At 46.9% G+C, this 17,917-nt stretch overlaps 1 long non-coding RNA gene across 1 annotated transcript; it reads right to left on the bottom strand.

The window, feature by feature from the left end:
• Positions 1–5,042: 5,042 nt before the first annotated feature.
• Positions 5,043–13,011, bottom strand: LOC126924002 (uncharacterized). Its single transcript, XR_007713373.1, has 2 exons — positions 12,118–13,011; positions 5,043–5,192 (listed from the first exon to the last, which is right to left on the bottom strand). It is a non-coding gene; the product is annotated as an uncharacterized LOC126924002 (long non-coding RNA).
• Between the last annotated feature and the right edge of the window lie 4,906 nt (positions 13,012–17,917).

Raw genomic sequence — 17,917 nt, 5'->3', positions numbered from 1 at the left:
TATCGACTGAAATATCGCGTTACTGGCGCGTGATTACAACGCGACGCACCGATATTATTAATAACGCTTCATTTTGATAACGTAATATTCCTACGGAAAACGCGAAAACCTAGCGACGGATTTTGCGAATGGTCTTTAAATAAATATCATTAAATTTCACGTTCGATCGAGTTCGAAGGTTAATTACGGGTCTCGTTTTATCGCGACGCGAAAGAGTAACGGCGATGGCGCGCGACGACGCTACGTTGAAATCTATTCAAAAATGTCTGGACAATCGTTTTAATAATCGGTGTAGGGATTCGATGAATCCGTTTGCTCTATGAATTTTTCCGGCCGTGTTACAGTTTTTCGCCAGACCAGCGCGACTGGCCTGTCACGATCGCGAGACGTCAGTCGAAAAATCCATTTCGCCGTATTACGCGCGCCCGTTGCCGACTGCATGCCGGCAGAAAATCACGAAAAAAAAGGGCGAATCGATCGTCCGAGGCGCGTCCATTACGCTTTATTATACGCCCGAGCCCTCTACGCGATCCTCTTCGTGGTTTCCCGTCGATTGGGAGCCTCTCTTTTTCTCGCTTTTTCTCCCTCTCTTGGCACGTTCGATCTCGCTCTCGCTCTCGCTCGGCCGCTCTCTGTGTGTCATTTCCATCCCGATGACAGAAGAGAAATGGAAAGCTACTGGATGAAACAGAGAGAAAAGGTGAAACCGGGCCGAGTGGAGCAAGGGGGAGCGAAAGGCTGGGACGGTGATCACGAAAAAAGGCAACGAATTATTTTCATCGATTCCACGGCCGAACACATGCACCTCGAATACGCCTTGGACGAGCATGTTCGCAAACACGCCCGTACACCCGGTGTCTGCTAAATGCTCGTCCATGATCGAGCACCGTGAACTTCGTTAAGCGTGAAATTTTTCCATTCAAATATTCCACCTATCTTTAGAAACGAATGTCTCGCGATAGCTATATATATATATGTACATATACGTGTAAACATTATCCGCATACCCATATCGTAGACGACAGGATTCCTTTGGAAGTCACGGCCAATTATTTTCTATCGCGAAGACACCGAGAAAAGTTGAGGAAAGTGGATGATTAGGAATCGCGGACACGCGCTGTCGATAGGATCGCGCGGTTGGCACCGAGTCACCGTGTATAAGCGCGGTGCCGTGAACGCGTATGCGTGCACGTCTCTACTTTACCGCGTTTCACCGCGGCACCCCTAACCGTGGCTTATGGTCGTCAAAGGGATGCACGCGTGGCCTATGTGCATAATACCGTGCATCGATATAGAGCGCGCACGAGACTGTGCGAGTGGAGGCTCGCCTGTGCATATGCATGCACGGCGTGCGTATGTGCCGGTTGCCTTCGACGCTGCGTCGAGGACGGTGCAACGACCCGCGTCGCGGATCGAAATTGCGAGGTCGAAGCGATGATCGAGCCGGTCCTCCAACACATTGTATACCGCGAGCGACGCGACCGACGTTAAAATAGTTGCCTCGGCCGGACGTCGACGCCACTCGACGCCGCTCGAATAAAAATCCCGTGCCTTCCCGCTCTCTCTCTCTCTCTCTCTCTCTCTCTCTCTTTCTTTCTCTTTCTCTCTCTTCCTCTTCTACTACACGAGCCGCGTCCCGACGTTTCGGTTGATAAGCCCCGGGATCTTTTGTCGCGGCCGAACGCGGCCAACCGATTCACTCCGCCCGATCTTTGCGACGATTCTCGCGATGTCATGCGATGCGCCGAGTTAAAGGCTCGAGCAGCAGTGTCCTGGACGTCGATCGCGTTTACCCGAGAGGACAGACTTTTCTCGTTTTCGTTATGTCCGTTTTCTACGCGGCGAATGGACGCGACCGGCTACGCTACCGGAAACGGAGGGAAGCACGAGGCCAGTATCGTTTCCACCATCAATTATCCCTTCTCTAATCTCATAAATAAAGAACTAGCGACGCACAACGCTCGTTCGCCTCTAAGCTTCCTAAAATTCTACCTTGCCATCGCGTTTCACTCTCGACTTTGTAATAGAAAGGGAACCCCTCTCGTTTATTACGAATTACGATTCGCGATACGATTCCGATCTTTCATCTTTTAATGATGAAATGTCTAAAATGTTTGAAGTGGACGCAGCGTTTGAAAGATGAATTGGCGGTAGAAGGACGCTTTTCCTACCGCGAACGAAAGGTTTCGAATGGAAGAGGGTCGGTGACCATGACACCTTGGGACAGCTGTCCGGTTCCCTCGTTCGTCGAAGGGGAAGGCGTCTGGGGCATCCTCGAGCGGCGTCAGCGGTACACACCGTTATCACCACCGTCACCGTCACCGTCACCGTCACCGTCACCGACATCGGCACCGGCACTGACCGACCGCTCGACCGAACCAACGACCACCGCCTTCTGTTCTATAGCACCTCGACCGGTCGATAGCATCTTAAATGCAATTCGCTCGCTCCGTAACAGCTAATTTTAAGCAGCTTATTTATGCTGCTGTTTATTCATTCATGCCGATACCACAGTCCGGAGGACTATAGCTGCTCGTTTCGTGCGGCTTTTCCATTCGTCCTTACGGCACGGCTGCCCCGTTTTTCGAAGCCACCCATAGAGGGTCTTTGCCAACCCTTTGCACGCACTCTGCGCGCTCGCGTGTACCTCGCTACTGCTGCTGCTGCGTTGACCGAAGAAAAGCCCCCTGGATGGGTACTCAAAGCTGGTGATTAAAAGATTCGTGGAACGAGTCGTCGACGGCGAAGAAAAAAGAAGAAAAAACTGTGAGTAATCGGGATTCGAGAGCGGAACTCGCACAGTTTCTATGCAGAATCGGGGTTGACGTCGTAGTAAAGTAGCTGGGATGTGATCGAGGCGTTGCGATCGGTGACGGACGAGTCCGATAGCCGGGAAACGGTGGAGAAGTCGATGTTCGTCCTTAGCGAACGAACAGCCTCGTAAACTGGCGATCGTTGCGCAACGCGGTTACGCGCTTACGAGCACCGTGTCGCCGTAGCGTCATTGTGCTCTGCAGCGCTACGAGAATGAGAACAGAGGAGAGGGAACAAAGGTGTTCGTGGATTCAGTTATAATCGGGAACCAAAGTCACCGAATAAACTCGACGGTTGGTTAACGGTTGCTTGCGAGGATCTGCAGGCACACGCGCGGTACACGAGAGTTACATTAGCCTGAGGCTGAGATACCGATACCGTGTAATGGCAAGAGACTCAGGAACGAGTCTCTATCGGCGAGCTTTCGGCTTTATTTTCCGGCCACGACCTTACGCGCACCTTGTTAGGAGATATTTGTCGTGAAATGGCTGGCTCCCGTACAATCGACGTTTCTATTTTGCATTAAGTCTTTATCGTTGTGGTAGTTGCTTGGAATTATTTTCGCTCGCACAGCGAATAACATACACACAGGGGATAAAATCGAAGAAAGAAGAGATTTCCGCTTTATTATCAATTTACCTACTATATTTAATCTTCCGGATTCTATCTTTATATCGTTTTATGTTTATTTTCACAACAGTTAACAAACACAGTTTCCAGCTTTATTATTTCATGTTCACCGTGACAACGTTCGACAAATACACGATTTATTTTATACTGTAAAATGTGATTTTGTACGGTTGTAGGAGAATACGCAAAGCAGACGTACCAGTAGATACAGCCGTGCGCGAAAGACAACAGGAGGCGACTATAAACGAACGACTATCCTTATGGCGTAACTATACGGCCCACTAAAACTTGCCCGTTGCATAATTCCAAAGTGGCGCATACCCACGCTTCGAATGCCAGCTCTTACTCTCGTCTCTTGTCCTTCTCGGCTTTCAGCATCCCTGCTTCGTCCCTTTTTTCTTTCGTTATTCCATCACCGTTCTCACTTTCTTTGTCTCTCTCTTACGCTTTCCGGCACGCATGTATTTCCTTGTGTCTCGGCGTAAAACGCGTTACTACGAAACTTGACAAAGAGAAACTAGAATTTCTGCGAATTCACCCGGAGACACGGATTTCTTAATATTTTATCTTCGATCGTTCCGATCGACCGAGATTTCAATAAGTCGCAACGATGCTTGCATCGGTGAATATTTTTAAGGTCACATGAATTTTTCAACTCCTCGCCTCGATTTATACGAATTTCATTCATCGAACGAAGCAGCAAAGTATTGTCAAAAAGTATGTTAAATGATAGTTTCGAAACATTGTGCTATTTCCGCGATTCGAAACTCTCGACACACAGTTGAAAAATATTATTTAATATTTGGTACAAATAAGTCATTTCTAATTCATATATATAATTCTAAGTCATATTCTAATTTAACTAATACTAATCAAAATGGGTCGGTGTTTAATTTGTGTTTTAATTGGTACAATTTCACCGATTCGTTGCAAACAGTTTGCATCGAAAAATAAAAAACAAAAGAAAAAGTAATGAAAAAGATTTGTGGAGATTTTAATTGCTGACAAAACAGATATTCCTGGTATTCTATTGACAAACGCGTTAACAATTTATCGAAGAAACAGTTTATTGATTCGTTTTAGCCAGCCGATAAACCATTGAAACTCAATCAATCGATGATGGGTCGATAACTGGCGTTAATTAGCTGGAAACTATTTAGTAGCATTTTACTGGTGGTCAGCGAGCATCGTAAGTTTGCATAGAGTTTTATCGCTCGTAATCCATAAACACTTCGCGCTTATCACAGTCGCAACTGAAATATCATTCTTCGGACGTTACCTCGATACAAGCGAACGTTCGACGATAGTTGGTATCCGCTGTTACCTACACCTGTTTCGAGAAGAAGCTTGCTTCCAGCAGAGGACAACGATCCGCATAGTCTCGTACCAATGAGAACTGTCGGAGTTTCGTCGAGTTTCTTCTACCTCGTCATTCGTCTCGAGCGATGCGGTTAAAGACTAGGTCGGCTACCGTAACGATCTACATACGTAAGAAGAGAAGGAAGGAGACAAGGCTCGGCATTGTCCGACCAACGTCGGTTACCGGTAATGATCCGCCTAAAAGCCGCTCTCTTCTACTGTGACGAGTCAATGTTCGCTGGATTTTAAAGCTGACCAATTTATTATTTTACATTTCAAACTTTCACGATGACATATTTATGGTTCTTCGAATTTCGATCGTGTTATTGGTACGCCGCGTTTTGTTCGGACGTTTTATAAACATTCCAGTACATTTCATCGGAGCAAACCTGAAAAAACAAAGCCAATTTATTATTGCTATTATTATTATTATCCAAGGATAGGAATCCTTCGGCAGACGAAAGTAGACCAAAGAAGATGATGCGAAGAGTAACAGCAGAAGAGTAAAAATGAAATAATATACGCAGCGAGTCACGCAAAGATTCGTATCTCACGATTAGATATTGAATTCAAATGATTAATATTTCTTTACGATATAATATATTACGCAATTTATCAATAGGAAATTATAGCAATAATCAAGCTTTCCGGCGATGTATCGTATTTTATCGATGGCGGAGACGCGTATCACGCACGACGTTTTGTTTCAATCGTCTAAAAAAGCTTCCTAGAGTTAAAAATGAAAGCGTGCGACTTCCGAAATGGAAAGAAGGTACACTGAGGCGAAGGTGTCGCGAAGAGAAGTCGATTATCTTGCCGATCGCATTCCGCTGGTCGATCGGATTGACGCTGCGTGACGCGGCCACGGACGACTAATTGCGAGAGCAAAGAATCCCGTGGACGGCATCGAAGCAGAATTAACGAGGCAAAGAATCCGCGCGATCATCGCCGCTGTCCTTAAACGCTGCACGCCCAATCCGTACGCGGCAAAAATACCTCTCTTCTCGTCTCTCTCGTCTCACGGTTTCTCGCGACGAAGCGGGGCGGTAGCGCGCGCGATGCGGCCGAAGAGGAAAGAGAGCCACCGTGACGAGAGGGATGGCGCGGAGCGGAAAGGGTCTCGCGGCTTTCGGCGGTTAGTGGAGTGTCTGAAAGGGAGAAAGAGAGAAGGAAAGAGAGCCGAGAGGCTGTAAGAGGGACTACAGTCGGACGAAGATGGAAATGGAGACGGAGCAGGAGCGAGCGGAACGCGTCGAAAGAGAAAAGGAGCGCGGCAGAGCGAAGCGCGCGAGCATTTTCGCTGGCCTTGACGCAGCGACGGAGGGCGATGCACCTCTCCTGGCGAACACACTGCGAAACCGGGAGCGCGTCGCGAGCGGACGCACACGCGCGTCTCTTTACTTTCTCATGGACGACACACGCTCGTCTCTTTCGAGCGCGTACACTCGTTTCACGAGCCAACGTAACCCATCGTCACTTTCGGCAGATTCGCGTCTGTTCGGTGTCACGTTCCTTTTCCTCCTCGTTTTTGTCCCTTTTGTCGTTTTTGTCGAGAACGGAAAACGTATCGAGCATACGCTTTACTATCGTATGGTAGGCGACAGAGTAAAGACGAAAGGGATTTGCTTGATATGGGGCATGGGCTATCGAAGCAACCTACTTCGTCCTCATGAATGAGAGAAGAAGGAACGAGAAATGAGAGTCCTCGAACGTGAACGAAAGCAGCCGAGGTCGATCGACATGCGATCGTCCGGTGGACGCGGGCGCTCGCAAATGAGCATACGTGCAGGCGTGCAACGGGTGCCAGGAGTGCCGGGGACGGCGAAGACCGGAGGGCCCGGTCCAACTTGCGAACGCCCGACACTGACCTCACCCAACGACCGCTGCCGTTGCCGCTGCACCTCGTCCCCTTCCCAGCGTCCCAACTCTTCCCCTTCAGCCCCTCGAACACCCTCCGTACACTGCCTGCCAAAAGTCGGCAAAGAATTCGACGCAGCTATAGTCCGTTCGCGTGTGCCGGACGAATGCCACAGGTGCGCGTCCTCCACTCGACTTTTTCGAGGATTTCGCGTCGCCATTCTCCGACGCGGCTCGCCGCTTTTCGACATTGCTCAACGATAACTTCCTAGATCGTTTTCGGAATCGTTTACAGGATGAAAATGGACGTAACTCTAATAAAACGACATCGAAAAGACACCGTGATACATCAGGGAAACGATGGCTGATACTCGTTAACGATCTCTCGTCTTCGAAACGGAATGGAACGTTATGCAGAAGCAAAAAGAGCATCGGAGGCGCAACAGAAACCGCAATTCTTTTCTTTCGCCTGCTTCCAGCTTCGTGGCCACGGTGCAATGCACCGTGAACGGGGCACATGGACTGGCGGGCATAACCGCGAACGAACCAACCCAGGCGAAACCCCGAACGACTCGACGAAATGACGAGGAGAAACGAGAGGCCTAAGAAGAGAGATTCAAAGACGAGCCGAGAAGAGGAAGAAGAGGAGAGGCGGCGGATAAGAGTTAGAAAAGGAAGCAGGAGAGCGGAGAAAGGAGAGAAAAAGGGAGGGGCTGCAGCCTCCTGGTACTGGATCCATGGGACTGGCTCGGCGTTTTCGGCCCGCGGGAATGCGAGCCACGGAGGATAGGTCGGGACTTGCTTTATGGACTTCGTGGTCCTCCCCTCCTTCGCTCTTCTCCTCTCCTCGTCATTTCTCATTCCCCTTTCCGGCCCGTTGGCCGACGTTGCCCCTTCAGTCCTTTCGTTTGCGATCGTTGGCCGAGCGCGCGTACGCGTCTTGTTATTAAGCCCGTATGGTGGCCATGGTCGTTTCATATAGCTCGCGTTTCCAGGCTGCCTTTCTTCATCTCTCTGTCCCTGCCTCTTTCTCTCGGGCTCCTATCGATACGATCGAAGCAACGCGGAAATGTTGCGGCCCGAAATGTTTGCCAGGCAGGCCGCGAGCATCGCGAAAAATTTCACGATGGGGAAAAATAGGGACCCGGTCGTGGAGAGGCGGTTCGCGCGCGCGAGTCACGAACCAGTGACTCGCGAAACGAAGTCGATGAATAGGAGCGTTGATAATTACCGAGCATGGGCGTTCGCGTCGGGACAAAAGGCTCTTTTGTTCGGCCCGGGACAGGATACTTTTGCAAAGCAAATACAACGCCGTAGGTTCGGTCGGCGTCGATTTATCGACTTTCTGCCCGCTCGCTATCTGCGTCGATCGTTGGACACATCCGAATCAACGTTAGGAAACCGAAGGCGTCAAGCAAAACGTCAGAAGATATTAATGTCAGAGTTATTTCTTGAGCCAAGTAATTTGTCTTGCAACTCGCCGAATTCGGTTATGATCAAATCTACATTCGACGATCTACATCTAGTTAAACGATTTACATTTGAATACGGAGTGTTTGACTCGGTGTTAGGCGCGCGATAAACGCTGAAATATATCGCGCGTACTTACATTTAATAGCTTAGCGGCCGGCAGTTTTCTCGGAGTGTCATATAACAGTAACTCGTCAGAGGGAAAGAAGTTTGCTCGATGCTAATATACTCAGTTGTGATTATCGTAATTCAATAGTACATTATGTTACTTCTGGATGCTGTTTCGTTGCTTAGTTAAAAATAAATCTACCATGAAGTTGTTCAAATCATTCTCGCTTATTCTTTCTGTCGTTCTCTTGAGTTATTGTATTAAAAACTAATGGTAGCTCATAATGCACGACGAGTTCAATTAGTCTGTGCAAAGATTGAGTTTTGGGACGTTGACTCAGATAATCCTACTTTGCGATTGACGCGAATTGAAATTTTACATCTTGAATATAGGAATTTCTAATTGAAGACTAACAGACATAATAAAAGACGCATAACAGACTAACGCACTGATATCACTTCGTCTTTTTTGATATATCGTTACGGAACACAATGAAAAGAGTCTGTGCATTCGATAGACGAAACGCGTCGTTCGAAGTAGTTCGATATTCGATCGACCATCGTCGAACATTATTAGTCGATTTGAATACGAAACCGCTCGTGGTGCGAGATATAATCGACGAACGTCGAACGATCTAGTTTTAGAAGTTATTAAGCGTGGCCGTAATTCAATTTGAACGGTGCGACCTCGAAAAGCGAGGGGCCAACGGAAGACAAAGTTGCCTCTTTGTCGGAAGCGGAGCAACGAAGGCGACATTCTCGGAATGGATTCATGGTCGGTGGCGGTGCCAATTTGCTCGACCTTGTGCCGAGTTGGCGGCCAGTTTGGACACTCGAAGAGACGACGGTGTCGACCAGAGAGAGTCGTGTGCGGCCTTGCGAGAAGGGTGCATCCGAGGAAGGATTCGCGACGGAAACCGATTTGGAAATCGATTCGGAAACGATTCGAGGTTGTTCGGGAACGAGTTGCATTCGCACGTAGGCGCCGGTTCGCGGAATGCCAACCGTAACTGGCGCAGGTAGGCAGGCAGCGATAAATAAATAATACCGATCGAACTCGTTCAGTCCTGCAATGCCTGCATGCACAGATACATATATATATATATATACGCCATTTTACAGTATCTTAAGTATCCTAATACCTGTTTATTTTTTACAAGGTGTATTTTGATTACAAAATTATGGATCAATTGAAGTTCGTAATATAGATATATATGCTTGGCAATATCATGAAAGTATTAAGAATACTTGCAAATACCTTTCATAAATATACATTACGTGCGTTTTATAGAACATTTTCAAATTTTGTTAGCACCGTTACGAGACTCGATTATCGCGATTTTGTTGGCAACGTTCAAAATACATTTGAAACCGTATATAGAAATTACGAGGTATTTAGTAGAATTTTACAAAAGTGTCCAAGCAGTTAATTATCCATTGTATCGATGTACCTCGATATTCAGTGGCATCGTGTTTACGTAACTATGTTTGAGATGGCTATTCACGATGTATACTAATTTCCCATTGAATAGACGTTTGCAGCAAATATTATGCAACTGCTCGTTTTAACTTTCCACTGAAGCTTTTCTTAAAACGTTCAAAGTCCATCCTCCGATCGAATCGAAAGATCGAGACGTAAAAACTTCGAAGAGCACAGCAAATTGGGTTAAGTCTGGTAGGTCTTAAGTAACTCGGCTATAGAAACACGAGGATTAATATTGGCCGTCACGTTCGCTTTTACCAGCGCCTCTTCTTTTCTCTTCTTCTTCTTCCCTTTACCCCTATCTCTTCCTTCGTTCACATACTTACAAACCTACTTAATTTATCGATAGGACAAGTCAAAGCTGTAGTTGATATCTCGTGTTTCAACGCATCGCTTGAGCACGCATGAGTGCAGATGAGTTACGAACTAGAATCGCGATTTTATCTACGCAAGAAGCGTGCGTTGTGCGAAGCACGGATCTAGGATGAAAGAAACGCGTAATCTTCGCGCATCGAGATCCAGACGATCAATGATAAATTTCCATATATATATATAGAATATATATATAGGACAATTTGATTTCGAAACAATGTCAAGTCAGATAACATGGACGTGGCTGCTCCGGCGAAATTCGGAGAAACGATCGCAACGCCCGATAAGCGATCGCTGCTGGGTGGCGCAATTAATAGACGCGGTACGCGTGTATCGCGCGGTAGAACCGTCCAAGGTGTTTATTTGCCGAGCGTCGATGAAAATGAATCGCGCTTCGCCCGTGACACGTGTACAACGGGGAAACCAAGCTTCGACCGAAGAGGGAAAGCCGGTTCGTTTCGCTCAGGAAATAAAAGTCTGATCCGCTGTCGACTAATCGGTTTGATTTTCGAACCGTACCAAAGGTTGTTCGAATCGACGTCGACATTGACCCTGTCGAGATAATGGGAACAACTATGTGCTATACGTATAGCGAGAGACACGGACAATCAAACTTGTGAGATACCGGTTACCGTGTAGAGAATATGCAAATATTTCTGCAATGGTGGTACAAACAGACAAACAACGATTCTTCGTGAAAAAAGAAATCTTTATTTATTAGGGTCAAGGATTAGAAGTCTTTGTCATTTGGAGAGTTTCGCAAAATTTCTTCTTTCGAAGGTATCGATCTGATTTTATCCGAAATTCAATTAATATGATATTAATTTTAAAGAAGTTCTGGACCGGATACATCGCCGTTAACAGTCATATTTTCCAAATACACGAATCAGCGAAGCTGTGATTTCATAGGTATTTCGAGCACGTCGTTATTAACCAAGATACTACCAAATTTCATGTGGAATGTGGAATGTGCCATTGGGAAAAGTATCCAAAGCAAAACTCAGTAATCACGTTCGCCGGATCGTCGATTAATTATTTTCACGTGGCGCGGCCTAATTCCCTGGCTCTCTTCCGAACGAGTGACGCGCGCTCATCACCGCCTAGTAGCCGCGAGTAATTTAAACACCTATTAACTCGTGTGCCGGCCAAGCGATCCATTACAGCCGCGAAATGCGCTTTATCGAGTATCGAGTATCGTGCGTTACGAGCGTCCACGAGAACGCGACTTTGCTTCAACTAAAATACGGTCCGCTCTATGCGAGCTACTTTCGTTTCCACGCGAAAGCTGTCCAACTGAATCGAATAAAAAGCGATAAGTAGGAACCGATCGGTTGGCGATCGGTTTTGCGAGTCGCGGGCTGATTTTGAATTCCTTTGCCGGAATCGCGACAGGAAAAACCGCGTTCGAAAGAAACAAAGGGAGCTCTTGGGAAGAATGCTGCGAGCAAAGGACGAGAATGGAACGAGAACGGAATAGGAGAGAGGAGAAGCGAAATCAGGGCGACGGCTATTGTTACTTAGTTAATTTCAAGCTGCACTTGCAAGAGGTAAAACTGTGCTCGCTTAATGCCCGTGTTGCCGAGTGCACACGCATTGTCTGAACCGATGCCCACCGGGGTCCGCTCATAAATCCACAGTGTACTCGCTTAATCCGCGCGCACACGCTCCTCGGCTTAGGGGATGTGTGCGTGCGTGCCGGTGAGCGGGCGCGCTCGCCCTGTTGCCCAAACAATGCGCGTTTCGCCGCGAATACGCGGGTTTATCGACGATACAGAGAGACAATGAGAGGGCCGGCTAGATAGGATAGCATCCGAGAGCATCCGTCTCGAATTCCCCGCGAAAACCTCTTAACTTTGGGCATTGTTTGCAGGGATAATGTCTCCTCTGACGATATCCGTTTCTCGGAATTACTGATTTCCACGACACGAACACGCGTATACGAGTTACGCGTCCGCACGAACATGCGTGCACCAGCTACCTAACAAGAGGAGCACGAGGCTTAGACGGCGATTACGGGCGCGTACCTCGTTTCCAGATCGCGGCGCGCGTTACGCGAGTTGCGCCGCGCGTGTTCCGTTTTGCCGGCGGTTTTTGCGAAACTATGTTACGGGAGGCAACTACGGAAGCCCGGTACTCGAGCCACCACCGATCGACTGCCATGCCACCGCACTCTCCACGCTCCACTCGATCGATTCTCCGTTGGATAATTTCCAGTGTGACGATCAAGGAGCTGACGCGCACACCGTTATTTAAATGCCAACGCATGAAGCGAGATGAACCGAGACGCTTCTGCGTGTAACGCGTAATTAAAAACGGCTATCGTCGCGTTAGCTCTCCAATCGCCGATATATAAACTATGTTTTTCGATACGTCGCTCTCCCGTCGCTTTGCCGTCCTTAAACGCCATGGAAGATGTCTGCCTCCGGCAAGGAACGAACGCGAGGAACGACAAACGGGCGAAAAATACACGTCGAAGGTCCCCGATTCGCGGCAGAGTTCGAGGTCGGACCTTGTCTACCTACCGAATACTCAGCCGACTGGAGGTCCGCCCCCGACCTTCACCGCGGCTTCAGCTAACCACAGCCTCGATTCGTTTTATTAACATTTCGCTTTGGCAAACATTCGGCTCGGGGGATCCGACCTACCTCGAGGTTAAGGCTGCTGCTTAAGGCGAGGTGAGGGCACGCACGGTGCACCCAGTCGTTTCGACGGTAATGGAAGATCCCCGAGAGAAAGAACTATATAGATCTTTCACCAGTCAACGTTTCTTTTTTGCAAATGCACCTACGCGTCTGGAAACTGAGCTTCGATTTTTTATTGCATACACGCCGTTGATAAGTATTGGTAGAATATTTCCTGGTCTCATATAAAATGTGACGATTGATTTAAATCGTCAAGGAGATGATTAATCGATTACCATTGTATTTAAGTATATAATAGCAGTCGAGATAAGTGAGAATTACGCAAGGAATTGGCAATCATACGCGTTGCTCCCAATTCATGAAAATTAAGCGACTTTAAATGAACTTTCGTCAAGATCGCACTTGACTGTTTAATTAAAACAGTCCTGCTCCGATGATATGATCGAACGTATACTTGCGACGATCGTATGATGTGATGAATATCTTGTTGAAAAAAATTGAAATTAAATATATTGGAGCATTCTGTGGTTTCCTTAGAGAGAAGTAAACATGGACAAGGGTCATTTTTGTTACGAGCTGTTCAATCGCGCTGCTGCCTGATGAAACAAACGAACTCTGCATACCGTTCATTACCGCCGATTACTTGATCGTCGATTTCTTCTCGAGTCCAACGTCAAATCAGCATCTCGGAGACTTTTCTCCGAGATTTTCGAAGAAGAATTTTCTCGAAGACGCTTGCGAAACAAAGATGACGGAACACGGAAGAAGTACGAACGACACGAAGGAACAAGTTGATAGCGTGTTTCGTAATTAGCGTGTATACGGAGGAGTTCCCGCGGTGCAAACCCAGCGTACGCGTTTCAGATCCCCTTAAAATCTTCCCGAGTGCAACTTTCCTCGTAACAGTCGCGCCACCGGAGTGGAACAGTCGTAAAATCAAATGCTATTGCGCGTCGAGTTTAACGCGTGACTCCTCGTCGGATTACCGGCGTCATTAGCAGGCCAGTTCCCGCGACGTAAGAGACGTTACGCACTCGAGAAGCTCGATTTTTCGTCAGTTGGAAGTTCTCGACGATGCTCTTCTACGTCTCGCCTACGACACGATTATTCAACACGTCGTCTGCCACATTGGATCCGAACAGCGACGCTTGGCCGACGCTTGGCCTTTACTAAATATTTTGAAAAATATCACAGGGATACGATCGGACGAAATAATTTAGCACTAGAACTAGCAGAGTGGTCGAAGCGACCAATTCTTATTTTTTCATAGGAATTTTATAAACTTACGACGGTGCGTCTTTAGAGATCCGAATGATTTTTCGCAAAGTATATGAACGAAAGCTTCCGTTTCTTATTGCATTACAAATTCCTTTTCTTTAATACAAGTTTTACATTTTTGCCGTCGTCGATAGTTCTACCGTTAAATATAACCCGATAAATTAATAAAATAAAAAATGTGCTATTCTACCATTAACAATATCTATTATTACATATCATCTTAGAAAAAGTAAAGATCAAGAGCGTGGAGACGAAAATTTCGAAAGATTCGACGAACCCGATCGACGATAGCGATTATTCCACGAACGAATAAAGAACAATTTTTCGATTATTTCCGCGTAACGAGGAGCACATTGAACGTGTCACGCGCGAAATAAACATTTGGCCGATTACCAGGGTGGCACGTCATCGGCTGCAGTCGAATCACCGAGTGCGGTCATTGCACCGTCGGTAGCTCTGTCAATGAAGCGGGCCGAGTGCTCGCTCTAATTTCGATCAATTAATAAAAGACCGAGGCTGTCCCGCCAGGAAGGGCCGGGCTCCGTCTCCGTTCGCCTGGAATTAAGCATATTTGCGGGAGAAGCGTTGCGGGAAGCCCCTAACTCCGCTCGATCCCTCCGCCACGCAGTCACCATAAAACCGTAATATCAAGAACGATACGCGTTGCGTAATCGCGGCGAAAGAGTCGCGAACAAACGAGCCTTCTCGTGCCGTACTGGCTACACTTCGATCTTCTATCGTACGAACGGTTAATCGCCGCAATGGCCTTTGAGCTTTCTCGAAGAGAGTCAATCAGACCGACTCAGGGACTGGAGATTTTCGTTTCTCTTGCGAAGCTCGAGAGAACACAGGAGGAAAAATAGCGCGCGCGCGCGCGCGCGCGTCAAGGTAGAAAAGAAAGGGAGGAAGTCGCGGCGATTCGTAGGAAACGCCGATAACTCCCGTTATCGATCGCCGCGCCGGATGCAGGTTTATAAGCCTTTCAGATTACGCGGTCCCCTCGACGCGGTGCATCGAATGCACCAGCTCTCTCTCTCTCTCTCTCTCGCTTCGTCCCTCTTGCCTTCGTCCCCTCGCTGCCTCTTTCCTACCTTCTCTGTCTCATGCCCCCGAACCCCGACCCCCATAGCCCGTTACGTTCCCTGCCACGAGACCCTTTTGCGCGATTTATCAACCTCGCCCTGCTCTCGCCCCTCGTACCCCCCTCTTTTGCTCGCCGTTGAACCGCTGCAGTTTTGCAATTTCAACCTCATTTTTGCGCATCGCTATCGCGTCGGGCAAACACGATAAAGCGAGCAACTTTATCAGGTACCGACGCTTATCGACGCGCTTTATTTTTTCAGGCCACTCAGGCATTTTCGCAAGAATCCACGTGCGCTACCTATCCACGTTTCGCGAAAAAATAAAGCCTGTGTCGCAACGAGATCGATTTGCCCGTTTCGATCGGATCGTGAACCGTCTGGAGGCGTTTTCGCGCCTTTCGAAATTTCCTACGAAGCGAGTCTACGAAGAACTGTTGTTTGTTTCATCGGTTTCGATTTTAAATCCTGCCAGATCTGTCGCGTCTTTCATCGTTACGTCGATACACCTTCCGAAGATAGATTTGTACGCGAAGGATTTTGAGCATTGTTTTTAAGTATCGGGTTAAACATGTTTGAGCGGCTCGCAAGTATTGCGTTGATCAATGCCACTAGCTGCTACATAAAAAGCGAGATACCGCAAACATATCTCTTGAATCGATCAACTATTTTAGGAAAGTTATTCTATTTGCTTCAAAATGGAAAACAAATTATGAATGAATTATTATTACGTTGCGATAATTTATTGAATTACTTTATAGGACAACGAGTGGATGATCTAATATATTATTATATATTAACGATTTTGTCAAAAAATGTATACAATTTAGAATTCATAGTGTGTGTAAAATATTAAAGTTGTATATTAAAATTGGGAGACGTCATAAGAATTTTGAGCGAGAGTATAATGCTTTTAGCTCGGAATAATCGTCGAATTAACTCGGCTAACTTTAAGTTCTACGTCAGTCGCATTCCATGTTTCGAGGCGACGCTTCGTGGAACGGTTTCTTAATAGTAATCGGCAGCGTACTCGCAGCGGAGATAGCGTGACGTTAATTCATTCATAAATAACGGGCGAGTACCGGTAGCCAAGCTAGTAGCGGCTAAACTATCAGAAAAATGTAATTCACTTCGACTTACGCCTATCTTCGAATCGCTTAAGAATTATTCAATCTTATATTAGATTCTCGCGTATCTTTTAACGATCTTTGTAAGTATTAAGACACTTACGGAAAGTATGGATGACCTCGATAATCACCAAGAAATTGATAGAACCTTTAGTATTTTTATCTCGCTTGAAACCCCACAATACAGAGAACTTATATATCGAATATTCAAAATTCTTTCGCATCTGTGATATTCGTTCAGCACCTCCAACCAATTTTGCCCTTCGTATCAATGTTCATTACGTTTATCATTTTTCTATATCGATTACACGAACTTTGCAAATAATCGTATAAATGAAACTCAGATTTTGGTCAAACTTCTCAGATTCAAATTTCATCTCATCTAATTTGGCCACTATTTTCCAAATAAGTTTTGGGATAAAACGCTACGAATTAATTCGCGTTAAGTCGTTATTTCTCTATAATTCCTGCAACCTTTCCGTCAACTTTTATCGTATATTCTAGTTCGTCGTCTCGTGTAAATCTAAAATTTCAATTTTATAATATCCTTAGGTTAATTAAATCAGTCTAGATGAATCGATCAACGTATTTCGTGAGAGACCAGCAGATGTCTTAATAATTATGGTCAATAGCGTACGCGCGATATCGAATCGATCGGTTCTGAAATCGAATGGCAAGCTGGAATAAGGAGAATAAAAAAAGACACGTTCAGCACATTTTTGGAAAAATCGGTTTTTCAGTTACGCTGTTCCACCATTTTCAACACACTTAACGCACTTCTCGTATCCGATATTGCGTCGTCTTCTGACGAAATAACTGCAACCTGCGTCTACTGAAATGATCGACAGGCACTGTAGAACCACGCTTTGCTGTTAATTCAACTTTGACGAAAATGTGCTATACACCCGTAAGACGCCACTCCCTCTACGACTGAATAGAAACCTCGAATAAGTGTCTGAAGCATATTTAGCATAATAGCGTAAGTTTCAAGCATCTGACGTGTTGTGCTTCGTGTTACGTCGCCTTCTGGCGAAATGTCTGCAACTCGTGTCTACTAAAACGATCGACGATCGACCCGGAGAATCATATTTTGCCGTTGATTCAGCTTTGAGCAAAATGTGTCACAGACCCTCGTATTCGAAGTTTCCGTATAATCCTGCAGGAACTTGGTTTTTAATTCGTGGAATATCGAGTGGCTGCGCAGAGAGTCCTATCGCGGCGACTCGAGATCAAGTCGAGGGACAAAGCCGCGAGAGGGGTTCGTGCCGCGAGTTAATTAGAGCGAAGAACGATGCTGGTTGTGCGGAGAGGAATGCCGCGTCGCGGACCGGCGGCGTCGGTCGCGATTCAAAAGGTTCGTCGACGTTCGTCCGACGCCTCTTCCTTCCTCCTGCGAATCGTTGCGTCTCCGCGGATAGTAGCGGGCGGTCTCATGAAAACTTGGGCTTTACGTAACAAGATGGACGCGCCAGTTTCCGTGTGCCTTTCACGCGGCAAGGCCACAGAAGCATGCCGAGTCGCCGTGGGATCGTAAGGGCGCCTTTACACCCGTTCGATTCCGTGTGCCTCTCTATGCGCTGCGATATACGTGTATACATCGCGATGCAAAATGCTACACGTAGGTAGCTGCGCCAGTGTCTCCCAACCCATCTATCGACTTTCTAATCGATTTTCCCTCGCTCTTTCTATTATTCGCGA

Source organism: Bombus affinis, chromosome 14 (assembly GCF_024516045.1).
Source record: "Bombus affinis isolate iyBomAffi1 chromosome 14, iyBomAffi1.2, whole genome shotgun sequence".
Classification (NCBI taxonomy): domain Eukaryota; kingdom Metazoa; phylum Arthropoda; class Insecta; order Hymenoptera; family Apidae; genus Bombus; species Bombus affinis.
The sequence above is the reverse complement of the archived record's forward strand: the minus strand, read 5'-3'. Positions and strand labels throughout refer to the sequence as shown.